The sequence below is a fragment of the Poeciliopsis prolifica genome, unplaced genomic scaffold, assembly GCF_027474105.1.
Source record: "Poeciliopsis prolifica strain line A6 unplaced genomic scaffold, Auburn_PproV2 SCAFFOLD010, whole genome shotgun sequence".
Classification (NCBI taxonomy): Eukaryota; Metazoa; Chordata; class Actinopteri; order Cyprinodontiformes; family Poeciliidae; genus Poeciliopsis; species Poeciliopsis prolifica.
The window spans coordinates 590,397-604,072 of record NW_026562385.1 but is presented as its reverse complement, the minus strand read 5'-3'; the positions used below and the strand labels follow the sequence as shown (position 1 = coordinate 604,072).

The 13,676-nt window shown below is 39.2% G+C and overlaps 1 pseudogene; it reads right to left on the bottom strand.

The window, feature by feature from the left end:
• Positions 1 to 1,431: 1,431 nt before the first annotated feature.
• On the bottom strand, positions 1,432 to 11,833 carry LOC129363233 (myosin heavy chain, fast skeletal muscle-like; annotated as a pseudogene).
• Between the last annotated feature and the right edge of the window lie 1,843 nt (positions 11,834 to 13,676).

Here is a 13,676-nt window from a genome sequence, read left to right as displayed (position 1 = left end):
TATTTAATCAAGACTGGCACCTGCTGAAGAAGCATCGTTAAAGGATTATAGTAAAACTTCAGTCCTCATCTAAAAACTATTTTTGAGCTTCCCTGTCCAACCCCAAAAACAATTCACATATTAATGGAAAAAATGGAAATACTTCCTCTACAAGTAATTGATAAAACAAATATAATATTGTATTATTTTTTAGATGAATGAAAAATCCAACTGGTGATCGTGTTTTCATATCATGTGAATGACCCACGATTGAAACTAAATTATACTATTCATGACTCCATGTGGGTTTTTTGGCTAGAGTCTTGTGTAAAACTAGTAGTAATTGCGATAATGAAGTTTGATGAATTAGTTTTGTTAATACAATCCCTCCCATAAAGTCAGTTTTGAAACAGTCAGTGGTGATCTGAGAACTTATAATAAAGCAAATAGATGGTGGGGCAAATACAAACTGTTGGCAGAAAAGCTCTGGCCAAGACTATAACCAAGGGCAGAGCTAAACAGTATTCCTCTATGCTTCTCCACTCCTCCAAATCTTTGTGTGATAGTATCTAAAACTAATCAGACTGTTTATTATTGTTGATTATTGTTTTGCCTCAAGAAGTCAGCTCCTCTGCCCCCATTAGGACATTTTAGATTTTGTTTGGGTAAAAAAAAAGCAATACACTTACGTAGATTTGAATTGGATTACTTTTTCTGCTTGCATTACATGGACATGTCTTTCTGTCACCACAGACTCCCTTCAGAGGCATACAAAAGCCGTGTGGCATCACGTTTTCCCCCTTCATAAAAGCCCACCAAGGCGAGAAGGTGAAAGTTCATTGAAAGCATGCATGGAGATTTTATTCTGTTCCAAGATTCCAGGTCAAGCCTTGGGTTTTTTCCATGGGGCATAGTCTTGGGCTTGGCACCACCATGTTTGTTTCTTGTGACATCTCAAATAGGACATTGCTTGGATGCAGGGAAGGACTGAGCAGTTTGTGTGCACTAAGCAGAATTTGATTCGCCTTATGTATTCCTGGGAAGGAAGATAAACACCATTATATATACATGTTTTGTTTTCCTGTTCTTTATTTTAAGTGAATGCCTTTTGAAATCCTCCATAATTGTTTTGTGTAGTCTATTTTAGTCATCTGCTGGAGCATTGAAATATAATGTAGCTCACAAACTGATAATCAAAAAACAGCTGTTAAATGTTATAGATGTGCAGCATGCAACAGGCACTTCTATGTCAGATAATACTGTATGGTAGGATCGATGTTATTATTTTTGGAATCTACATTGAAAATCTAAAGCACAAATAAAGAAAATGATTTATATGGCACTGTGTGCAACACTGCTGCTGCTTAATCTACAAAAGCCTAAATTGCTAAGGGCCACACTTTGACTTGAACAAAACATTCAAAAATAAAGTGACAAGATTATGACAGCCAATGATAATTCTCATCTTTATTGTTATAAGAAAGATACCCAAACACTCGGTTCATATTTTATGAACTCCGTTGAAAGGTCTTGAGTAAATGATGACTCTTACTCTGCAGAATCCGACTGACAAAGGAGAGCACAGAAGACAATTTGTTATTATCAAAGTTCAAAATTAAGATTTAATTTTGAATAATATCATCAAGGAAACCATTCTTAAAAATAACTACCTTTCCAGCATCACGGCTCTTGGCTCTGAGCTTGTTGACCTGAGACTCAGCGATGTCAGCACGCTCCTGAGCTTCCTCCATCTCATGCTGGACCTTCCTGAGCCTGGACATGTGGGTGTTGGCCTGCTCCTCCTGGGAGGAAAATTGTTTAAATTGTTTTATTAAAGTATTTACTTATTGTTTAAAAACATTTTAATTTATTTAGTTACTTTTTGGCTAAAATACAAGATATTTAGATTGAATATCTAACTTACAGCTTCCTCAGCCTGTCTCTTGTAAGACTTGACCTTGAGCTGGAGCTTATCAACCAGGTCCTGAAGTCTGACCAAATTCTTCTTGTCCTCCTCAGTCTAGAAATATTACAGAAATACATGTTAAGTACTAACTACAAGACAGAAAGTTACTGTAGTTTTACTAAAACCTAAAAATTACCTGGTAGGTCAGCTCCTTAACTCTCCTTTCATATTTGCGGACTCCTTTAACAGCTTCAGCTCCACGTCTCTGCTCCCCTTCAACCTCAGACTCGAGTTCACGAACCTTTTATGTGATGATAAAGCATTATCTTTCTAAACGTATGTACCTTCAGAATGGGATTTGTAAAAGTTTTATGAGAAATGTATTTTTATTAATTTTTCAATTAAATCATTTGAAGAACATTGGAATTCATACCCTCTGCTCCAGTTTCTGGAGCTGCTTCTTGCCACCCTTCATGGCGAGGTTCTCAGCCTCATCCAGGCGGTGCTGCAGGTCCTTGACTGTGACCTCAAGGTTCTTCTTCATCCTCTCCAGGTGAGCACTGGTGTCCTGCTCCTTCTTCAGCTCTTCCGCCATCATGGCAGCCTGAAGAAATAGTTTGTCACCGGTTTCGGGTTAAAACCAGTTGATAAAAGGGGCTTGCAATTAGATTATTTTTGATAATATACTGACATCAGTGATAGCCTTTTTGGCCTTGTCCTCAGCATTTCTGGCCTCCTGAACTGCATCCTCCACCTCACCCTGAACCTGGACCAGATCAGATTCCAGCTTCTTCTTGGTGTTCAGAAGGCTAGTGTTCTGAAAGTGAATCAGATTGATACGTTGTAGATGTGGGGATCTCATGACATGGAAAGCCCTGGTTTCTTGTGAATAACTAAAATCCAACCTGAGAGTGCAGCAGTCCAACACGCTCACTGGCATCAACCAACTCCTGCTCAGCCACTTTACGTGATCTTTCTGTCTGTTCCAGAGCAGCTCTCAGCTCCTCAATCTCAGCTACCATCAGACCGTTCCTGCGCTCCACCATGGCCACCTGCTCCTTCATGTCCTCCTGTCCTCTGACAGCATCATCAAGGTGCAGTTGGGCATCCTAACAACAAAAGCAAATGTCGGAGTCAAATATTTTATCTGACTTACACTCTTCAGTGTAAATTGTGTTTTACCACCAAACTCACCTTGAGTTGTCCCTGGACATTCCTCAGTTGTTTCTGGGCCTCGGCAGCCTGCCTGTTGGCGTGGCTCAGCTGGATCTCCATCTCGTTCAGGTCTCCCTCCATCTTCTTCTTGACTCTCAGGGCATCATTCCTGCTCCTGATCTCAGCATCCAGAGTGCTCTGCATGGAGTCAATCACCCTCTGGCTGTTTCTCTTTATCTGCTCCATTTCTTCATCCTTCTCTGCCAGCTTCCGGTCAATCTCGCTCTTGACCTGGTTGAGCTCCAGCTGGACGCGGAGAATCTTAGATTCTTCATGTTCCAGGGTGCCCTTGAGAGATTTAAGTATATACCAAAATAGCAAGGAACCAAGATAAAGTGTCTTGAATATGCATTTTGTATGTATAATCTGGTTTAAATGATCAACTAGTAAGAATGATTTTACCTCAGCTTCTTCCAATGCAGCTTGAATTTCAGACTTCTCAGAATCCAGAGTCTTTTTAGTTTTTTCCAACTCGTGGATGGTCTTACCAGTCTCACCAATCTGTTCAGTCAGATCTGAGATCTCCTCTGCAATGAAAGAATAAATAAAATACTGTTCAAGCAAAAAGGTACTGAAAAAGAAATAATTGTTCTTCTCTTTCAGTTTGATAAGGAAAGTAACAGTCGTAAAACTACATGACTTGTATAGATTCTGTGTTGTTTCTTTCTTTATAATAATTTTTTAAATAATGTCCTACGCTGCAGGTTCTTGTTCTCTCTCTTCATGGTCTCCAATTGGTCCAGAGCCTCTTCATAGGAGTTCTTCATCTTGAACAGCTCAGTGCTCAGGGAGCGGGCCTCCTTTTGGGCTCCTTCCAGCTCAGCCTGGCTCTCCTCATACTTCTGCTTCCATTCTGCCAGAACCTGGAAATGTGAGAATTAATTAAAATGTGTCTTTATCTGTATTAATCAGCTTTTTGGTTGTTGAAAAATGTCTGTACCTTGTCAAAGTTCCTCTGCTTCTTGTCAAGGTTGGCAGCCAGAGAATTAGCTCTCTCCACATCTGTCATGAGGTCTTCCACCTCACCTTGGAGCCTCTGCTTGGTCTTCTCCAAAGAGGCACACTTGGAGTTCACAGCCTCAATGGATTCCTCAGCATCCTGCAAGCGCTGGGCAAGCTTTTTCCTGAAGTGCATAGATGTTTTGATTGGTAGAAATGCATAATAGAAATTTCACATAATTAAATTGAGATATTCATTATGACTCACTTGGCCTCCTCCAGCTCCTCAGTACGTTGGATGGCATCAGTCTCATATTTGGACCTCCACTGAGCCACCTCACTGTTGGCCTTAGACATGCCTCTCTGCAGCTCAGCCTTGGCCTCCTGCTCCTCCTCAAACTGCTCTCTGAGCAGATCACAGTCATGGCGGGCTGACTGAACTGCATGGGCCAGGGCATTCTTGGCCTGGAAAGCACAAAGTTGTTAGTAGAATGATTTGTCTAGTACTGACCTCATCATTCATGGCAAAAGAAAATATAGACAGTCATACCTTCACTTCCTCCTCAATGTGTCTCTTGAGCTCCTCAATCTGCTGAGTGAAAGCCTGCTTGCCTCTTGTCAGCTGAGAAACAAGAGCTTCTTTCTCCTCAAGTTGGCGAGAAAATTCACCTGTAAAAGTCATAAATACATTATTGTTGAAAATTTTGAATCAATGTAGAACACTGGTTTAAGTTCAGGTAAATTACCATTCTCTGTCTGGAGTCTTGCTTTCTGTGCATTAATGTCATTCAGCTGGCGAACATTCTCATCATTTTTAGATTTGATTTCACTAAGTTGGTCCTCAAGAGTTCTGCACATTTTCTCCAAGTTGCCCTGAAACCATAAGTAATATATGTAAAACATAGTTATGAACCACAATTTGTATTTGATTGTTGTAAAACATGTACTATCCACTCACCTTGGCTTTGGCAACAGCCTCCATGTTGCTGGACAGGTCATCAATCTCCATCTTGTACTCACTCTTCTCCTTCTCCAGCTTCTGCTTGACGCGCTGCAGGTTGTCGATCTGCTCTCCCAGCTCAGCAACGCTGTCGGCCTGCTTCTTGCGGAGAGCTGCTGCGGTAGCTTCATGCTGCAGCGTGGACTCTTCAAGGTCACGACGCAGCTTCTGGAACTCAGCCTCACGCTTCTTGTTCATCTCAATCTGAGCAGCTGTGGCTCCACCAGCCTCCTCAAGCCTCTCACTGATCTCCTCCAGCTCCCTGGAGAGGTCAGCTCTCTGCTTCTCTACCTTAGCCCTAGCAGCCCTCTCAGCCTCAATCTCCTCTTCCAGCTCCTCAATGCGAGCCTACAACACAAATGCATAGAAGTAAAATTAAGATCACTCTTGTGCAATCATTTAGGAAAGTTTCAATTACAGTTTAGCTTTTGTACCTGAAGTTCCTTGATCTTCTTCTGAAGCTGAGCTCCAAGGGACTGTTCATCCTCAATCTTGCTGAGAAGCTGGCTGATTTCAAAGTCCTTCCTTGATGTCAAGTAATAATGAGTCATTATTTTAAGTTAAACTTCACGACCTTTTTAAATATTCAATAAAGGAGAGAAAAGATCCTTTACTTCTTGATTTTCTCATCAGATTGCTGCTTGTCATTCTCCAGATCCATGATGGATTCCTGGGCCAGTTTCAGATCTCCTTCAAGCTTTCTCTTGGCTCTCTCAAGGTCCATACGGAGCTTCTTCTCTTGCTCCAATGAGCCCTCAAGCTGTTGCATAGTAGGTACATTCAATCACAGTAATTAGTGTAAAGATTGCATTGTTAGGTTTATGCCTAATTAGGAAGCCGAATAAACCGTTTTCTTACATCGTCCACTTGCTGTTCCAGCTTTGTCTTGGCCTTGGTCAGAGTGTTGACTTTGTTTCCTCTGCCTGGAGATCATCCAGTGTTTGCTGATGGGCCTCTTGGAGGGCTTTCTTCTCCTTGGTCAGCTTGGCAATGGCCTCATCCTGAGTTGCCATTTCCTCTGTCAGGTTTTTCACCTGTCGGTGTTGAAATACCCAATTTTAACTGAAGTATAAGCATGTAGATGTCATAAATTCTGTGGATTGATGTATTAAATTCTGATAATGGTGTCTCAGTGATGTGAACCTTGTTTTCAGTGGCATGTTTCTCCTTCTCCACTTTAGCCAAGGTGAGCTCTAAGTCATCGATGTCCTTCTTCAGCTCGGAGCATTCATCCTCCAGCTTCCTCTTCTTGGCGGTCAGCTCAGCATTGATTTCCTCTTCATCCTCCAGTCTCTCACTTGTCTCCTTGAGTTTGGCCTCAAGCTGGATCTTGCTCTTAATCAGCCCTTCACACCTTTCCTCAGCATCTGAAAGGTTTTCAACTTCCTGTAATTGAGGGGGAAGAAACATCTATTAATGTTTTTTTACGTTCATATTCATATCAATAAGGATGATTCAATAACGTATTGTTTACACAGACCAGGTGTTCACCAAATACATAACACCACTGTTATTTTATTTTATAAATATAGGAACTTCATGGTTAATTACTCTAGTTTGAATACAAATGAATCACATTTAAAAAAAATCTTCCTACTCACAGCAGCCACTTGGAGCTGCAAGTCATTCTTCTCCTGGAGCATTGAGACCATTTTTTCCTCCAGCTCCTTCTTTTTGGCCAAAGCAGCAGCCAGGTCTGTCTTCATCTTTTCATAGTTCTCCTTCATATTCTGCAACTCTTTCTCAGTCTCAGCACTCTTCAGCAGAGGCTTGATCTTGAAGTACAGGTTCATCCATGGCCAGTTCTTGACATTCATGAATGAACGGATGTTGTATTGGATGGAATAGATAGCCTCTCTGGTTGAAACATCAGTTAATTAAGACAACATATCAGTTTTACTAAAGAAGGATCTTGTTTTAAAAGGGAAGGGCAACTATTTAGCAGTCAACATGATGCTCCCACCTTCTCTCCATCATTTTCACAAACTCCTTCCTCATGACATATCCTCTGCAGAGAGCCTGAGTCATGGTAACCAGCTCAGCCAGTTTCTCATCTCTCATCTCCTCAAGAGTCCCCAGAAGACCAGCTTTGAAGAACACCTACGACAGCATAAGTATTGCAAGTCAGAACACATGGATACAAAGACGTTCATATCTTTTTTTCAAGATGAGAGGCGTATTGAACTCTTATTCTGGGTTTATTAGATGTCCAATAACACAGTGAAGTCCAAGGAAGATAAGAATTCAGCAGTGAGTGAATGAAAAAGATGAACGAATATACAGATAGAGATAGAGAATTGATGGCGGATTATTAACTGACTGCAGGTGTGAGGGCAGAGAAAGCAGACTGAGAAGAGTGAGAGAACATGACACGTGGCCGAGTCAGTTATGTCAAACTGACCTAGACATAAGGAATAAACACAAACTAGAATAATTAAGAAAGGAATTAACTAAAGCAAAAGAGAAACAAGGCTATTTACAATTAGAAACTAATGAGTACAGAATAACTATGAAACTTGGATCAAAAATCAAAACCCCAAAACAACTGAAGATTCTGACAAATACCTTTGTGTGTCCAAACTTGTACTGAGTGTGGTCCACATCAATGGAGCCCAGCAGCTTCTCTGAAGCCTTCTTGTTGTCAATAAACTGTCCCTCAGGGATAACACTTGCATTCAATACTTTGTATCTAAGGAAGAAAAATTGGGATATTGCCTTTTTCCATCTTCACATCTGAAAACATGTGTTTACATTCAGAAAGACAGCAGCAGCCACCTCTGCTTGAAGTCACCGTAGAGGATTCTGCTGGGGAAGCCCTTTCTGCAGATTCTGATGCCCTCCAGCACACCGTTACACCTCAGCTGGTGGATGACCAAGAAGTTCTCCATAAGACCTGAGGGTTGGAAATATATTTAGTGAAAAATAATTCAATAGTGTCCACCAGTGATATCATGTGAAATATCTAAGACTGAGCTTCTTACCAGGAGTCTTTGACTCATTGGGAATCAGGCAACGCACAAAGTGAGGATGAGTGCTCCTCAAGTTGGTCATCAGTTTGCCCAAGTTCTCCTGTGGATCAGCATAATAAAATTAATCTCAATACATTAGGTCCTTTTGACTTTCAAAATAGTTTCCATACCCTGAAAAGAGCAGACACAGTTTGGAAGGAACCACCCTTCTTCTTGCCACCCTTCTTGCCACCACCACCACCAGCCTCTGTTTGAAAAAAAGAAGAAGAGCGGTACAGCTCATATTTGATTTGATCAATAAAATTATAAATGTATGTACGATGTATGTATGAAGACGTTTTGTCTGATTAGTTAATGAAAATCATACCGTCAGCTGCAGCATGAGCTGCATAAAGAAGACAAAGCAGTTTGTTTGCAGACTTCTGGTAGAGCTGAACCACTGAATCGTTCAGTGGGTCCTTGTTCTTGTCCAGCCAGCCAGTGATGTTGTAGTCCACTGTACCAGCGTAGTGAACCAGGGCGAAGTGAGCCTCAGCTTTGCCCTTTCCAGGTTTGGGTTTCTCATAGGCTTTACTCTTGCCAAGATGCTGATCATTCAGCTTGTTCTTGAAAGTTGTATCAGAGGCTTTTGGGAACATGCACTCCTCTTCAAGGATGGAGAAGATGCCCATTGGCTGTGAACAATTACCATTTTAAATGAGAAATTTAACTTTAGTTGAAATTTAGTTCAAACTTATGTAAATATTTACAGATGAATTTGCAGAATAAATTCAACAAACGTTTTATCACAGCTAATCGACAGAATATGATCAAATCTCAATCTTTTCTTTTATGAAAGTTAAACAAAAATCAAGTAAGTATTCAAACAAGAATATTTTTAAAACAGCTACTCACCTTTTCAATAAGCTCAATGCAAGCAGCCAAGTCCATACCGAAGTCAATGAACTCCCAATCAATGCCTTCCTTCTTGTACTCCTCTTGCTCCAGGACAAACATGTGGTGGTTGAAAAACTGTTGCAGTTTCTCATTGGTGAAGTTGATGCAGAGCTGCTCCAAGCTGTTGTACTGTAATTATTGAAAGTTTCTTTTTAATTAATTGGAAATCAAGACTGTTTCATAAGACATTTTTGAGATTTTCTTCACTCACATCAAAGATTTCAAAGCCTGCAATGTCCAAGACTCCAATGAAGAAGGCTCTCGCCTGCTTTGTGTCCAGCATCTCATTGATACGGATGACCATCCACAAGAACATTTTCTCATAGACAGACTTACACAGAGCGCTGACAGCGTTGTTCACCTAGAAGAAGAAATTAAGTTTATGTAATAAACTGCCCTGCATATTCCCAACAGTTAAGAAATTTGTTTTGGTTGACCAAAGACAACTATTTCAGAATTTACCTGTGGGACGGTCTGACCTTTGGTGACCATCTCGTTTCCGACTTTGACTCTTGGGTAACACAGAGCCTTCAGCATATCAGCTGAGTTCAGACCCATGAGGTAGGCGATTTTATCAGCCACTTTTAGAAAAAAGGCAGTTATTTAAATGTAGCCAGCTTGAAAGCACAATGAAACATTTCTAAAAACGTTACAATTTTTACCCTCAGTGCCATCTGGTTCAGCCTGCTCCTCACGCTGCTTCTGCTTGAACTTCATGGTGCCATGATGCATCACAGCACCAGTGAGCTTGTAGATGTTAAACTTCTCATCAGCAGTGAATCCCAAGATATCAATTGCAGTCTACAATAAATACCAAGTTTGTAGTTAAACTTTCAAACATCCCACAAATAGTAAGATTTGTGTTACCTATACATGTGAGCTTACATCTGTTGCAATGAACTCCTCCACATCATTTATACTCTTGACAGTCACCTCACCCTGACTGATCATGGGATAGTCATAGGGATTGGTAGTGATCAATAGCGCCTCTGCAAAGAATTGGAAGAAAAAGCTACAACATGCATGGTGTGTTTTTTCATTGAAATGTTGTGGGCAAGTGATCTAATATTATACCTAGCAGCTCAGGTTTGTGGCCTGTCATCAGCTGATAGAAGATGTGGTAACTCCTCTCCGCAGACAGCTGGAAGGTGACACGGGACTTCTCCAGCAGATCTAAATTTGAAAGATTCGTGTGGGAAAATAATATACTGCAAATATGTTTCACCATGAAGAAGAGTGCATGACTTTAAATGTTCTCTGTTCAACATATAAATCCAAATCCATTTTCAAGTCAAATAATAATTTGCAAAAATAACTTACATGTTTCAATATCTGCTGAGGCCAGCTTGCCACTGGTTCCAAAATGGATTCTGATGAATTTACCCTAAACATGTAATAATCTGGCTATTAGGATTCTTCAAATGCAACACCAAAATTATGATATTCTTTCTTCCCCTCCCCTAATACTCACAAAACGAGAGGAGTTGTCATTCCTCACAGTTTTGGCATTACCATAGGCCTCCAGCAGAGGGTTTGCTGCAATGATTTGATCCTCCAGTGAACCCTGCACAAATATATATTATTAACATTTGATATTACATTTCACATATACCTTTTATATGTGAAATATATGCCTCTTAAATATGTTAACTATTTAAGAGGTAATGCTCTGACCTTTGTACACAAAAAGAATTGTATACCTGCATTTTTCCTGTCGCTTGTTCTGCCTTCTTAGATCCAGTCACTGCAATTGTTGCAAAGTACTGGATGACACGCTTGGTGTTTACAGTCTTTCCAGCACCGGATTCTCCACTAGAGGAGAGGAATAATTGATCATTCAGCCTCATTGTTAAACTTCTGTAAATATGTATAAACATTTTTTTTTGTTACTTACGTGATGAGGATGGACTGATTCTCACGATCTGAAAGAAACATTTGTAAATATATATGGTTTGCAGTAAATATGCATAACCATCTCTAACTGTTCAATATCTTACCTGTGAGCATGAACTGATAGGCATTGTCAGAGACAGAGAAGATGTGAGGGGGTGCCTCAATCCTCTTCTTGCCTCTGTATGCCCCAACAACAACAGCATCGTACACTGGGAGCCACTTGTAAGGGTTCACAACGACGCAAAATAAGCCAGAGTAAGTCTGAAAAGACAGATATATTCTTATTTAGTATCCTAGCCTGCTTTTGAGTTGGTATTTGTTTAGATTTTTCCTAAATTCTCACATAGATCATCCAAGACGCAAACCGATCTTTGAGGTTATACAACACACAAGGCTCATTGAGGTGGGTCATCATGGCCATGTCCTCAATTTTGTCAAACTTTGGAGGATTCCTGGGATGAATATCATCCTCTTTGACTGTTACAGTCTAAAACGAAACATGAACTGTCACAAATGTGTTTAAAATATAACATTCAGGAGGAATTAGAAAAGGACAAAATAAAAAAATTTAATAAAGCTTTACTCACCTTCCCTCCTTCTGTCTCAACAGTGGCTTTGCCACCTTCTTTCTTCACAAGTTTACCCTTGACGTACATGTCATCAGCATCCACCACAAAGTAAGCTGTTTTAGCATCAAATGGAGCGGTCTGAGCCTCAATCCTCTCCTTTTCTGGCTTGCGGAGATATATGGCCGCAGGGCCATAGGCCTCCATTTCTGCATCCGTGCTCATTTTGGCAGCTTCTCAGTCCTGTAAGAATAATAACTTTTGAATTGGTTTAATCTTATTTGTTCTAAATTTCAATTTGTATGGTAATCTGGTACACATTTCTAGAAAATCAAAATCTATTTATCTATTTTACTTTTATTATTGTACATATAAATCCTACCTTCCTCCCAGCTGAGTTGATATTTAATGATGTATAAAGATGCTATTAAAAGAAAGATTTACACAATTAATCTCAAAATAATTTTCTGAAACATTTCAATTTTAAAGTCTCTTAGATTAATTAAGGAATTGTTTAATTTCAAATTACTGAAATCAGCAATACAAACAAATCACTTGATATCACAGTAGTAACAGAAAGAGACACATGAAATTGATCACTTAAACACAAGCAAATATAAGTTTTTTGTAAACAACAAAGGACTGACCTGTAAGGGATGCCTATCAGTTCTCAGCGGAGTCTGGGGCTGCTGCTTTTATACAGGCTGAAAATGCCTCTGTCAGCAGCAGTCTGCTTCTCCATTTGGTCAAGCATCCTTGTCATCTTAAGACCCATCGTGTGACATTTCAGGGTCAGTCTGCTATTTTTTGATGTAACATTTACTCGCTATTAAACCAAGAACTTTTTCAAACAACAAAAAAAGATTACTTTATTACTAATTTAAAATAATTCAAAACCATATGTTAAAAAGCATACAAGACTGAATAAAAAGAAAATGCAACAACAAAACAATTAACACTGCATTTGAAACAATGTTTTAATTCTGTTATATGCATCAATAACTAAAGTCAGGAATAATTAAAATTCTCATTTGCTAAATTAAGAAACCCATCACTTGACCTTTAGTAAAATCTCAGTAAATGTCACAAGTATCAAGTCTGAAAGCGTATCCACATTTCAAATATTTGCAATAAAAAATTATATATTTTTTTCTTACACTTGCGGTACAGAAATGCATCAATTAATTTTAAGAGTATGTTATCTAGTATGAGTCATTTTCAATCACGTATTTCTCATATAAGCATGTCTTTTGCTCATTAAACATACAGTAATCTTCAAAGTATGTCCCAAAATAGATGCCATGACATACATGTGCTCTTATAAATAATTTATACAGATAAATTTTAATTGTTACTCTTGAAAGTATGAGTAAGTTTAAAGAACTGAAAACTTTGTAGTGAGAGGTTGTGCCTTAGCCCTGCAAATAAACAAGCCCGTCGCCAAGAACAGAAATTCATTTGGGGAAGCTCCCAAGTGGTGCTGGTATACGGTTGCAGGACACTGGCACAGATCATCTTCCTCTAATAAAACTGAATGTAAGGCCCTTTCCATAAAGTTCAAACGGTGTTACACCTTGCCTTAAAAGGAAGGGAAGAACATTTGCCAACCAGGGTGAGAGAAGATCTATAATAAGTATCACTTTAATATCCAAGATCTTTATCCTCATGCTTCATTTGATTCAAAGGATGTTGTTGCTGTTGTCGACAGTTGGTGTCCTTGCAAAACTATTCAACTTTGATTCTGATCCTGCACTAGCTAATGCTTGAGAAATATTCATTTCACTAGCAACTGGCTAATACTTTTTAAAAGGGATTACCTGGCATAATACATCTCTGATATTTATTAGTCTTTACAGCAGTTTATATTTTAGGCAGAATGAAAATAATCTGTTTTATTTATTTGATAATAGTTTATTACACTTGTCATAGATTTTTTAATTTTATCTTGTTTTGTACAATATTTCTTTGTTTCCCAGAGAAGAACAAATGAGTTTTCTTTGTTAGATTTTTTTTATAAGGTTAAGCTTATATTTGATGGTTAAGAAGAGTAGACTCCAAATGGCACAAAGCTTACATCAGGTTTTTCAGGTTTTATTAGAATCAGAATCAACAGGAGTACTATTCCTGTTAATTTTTATGTAACTCCCTTTTCTTAAGAGGTTGTTTGGCACAAGTTCTCTTTATTCTGGACAGGAAGTAAAGCTGAGAAAAAAAAAAGTAAAGACTTGCAGTAAACAGCCCCATGGCTATGATTAAAACCTTGTTGCAGGGAC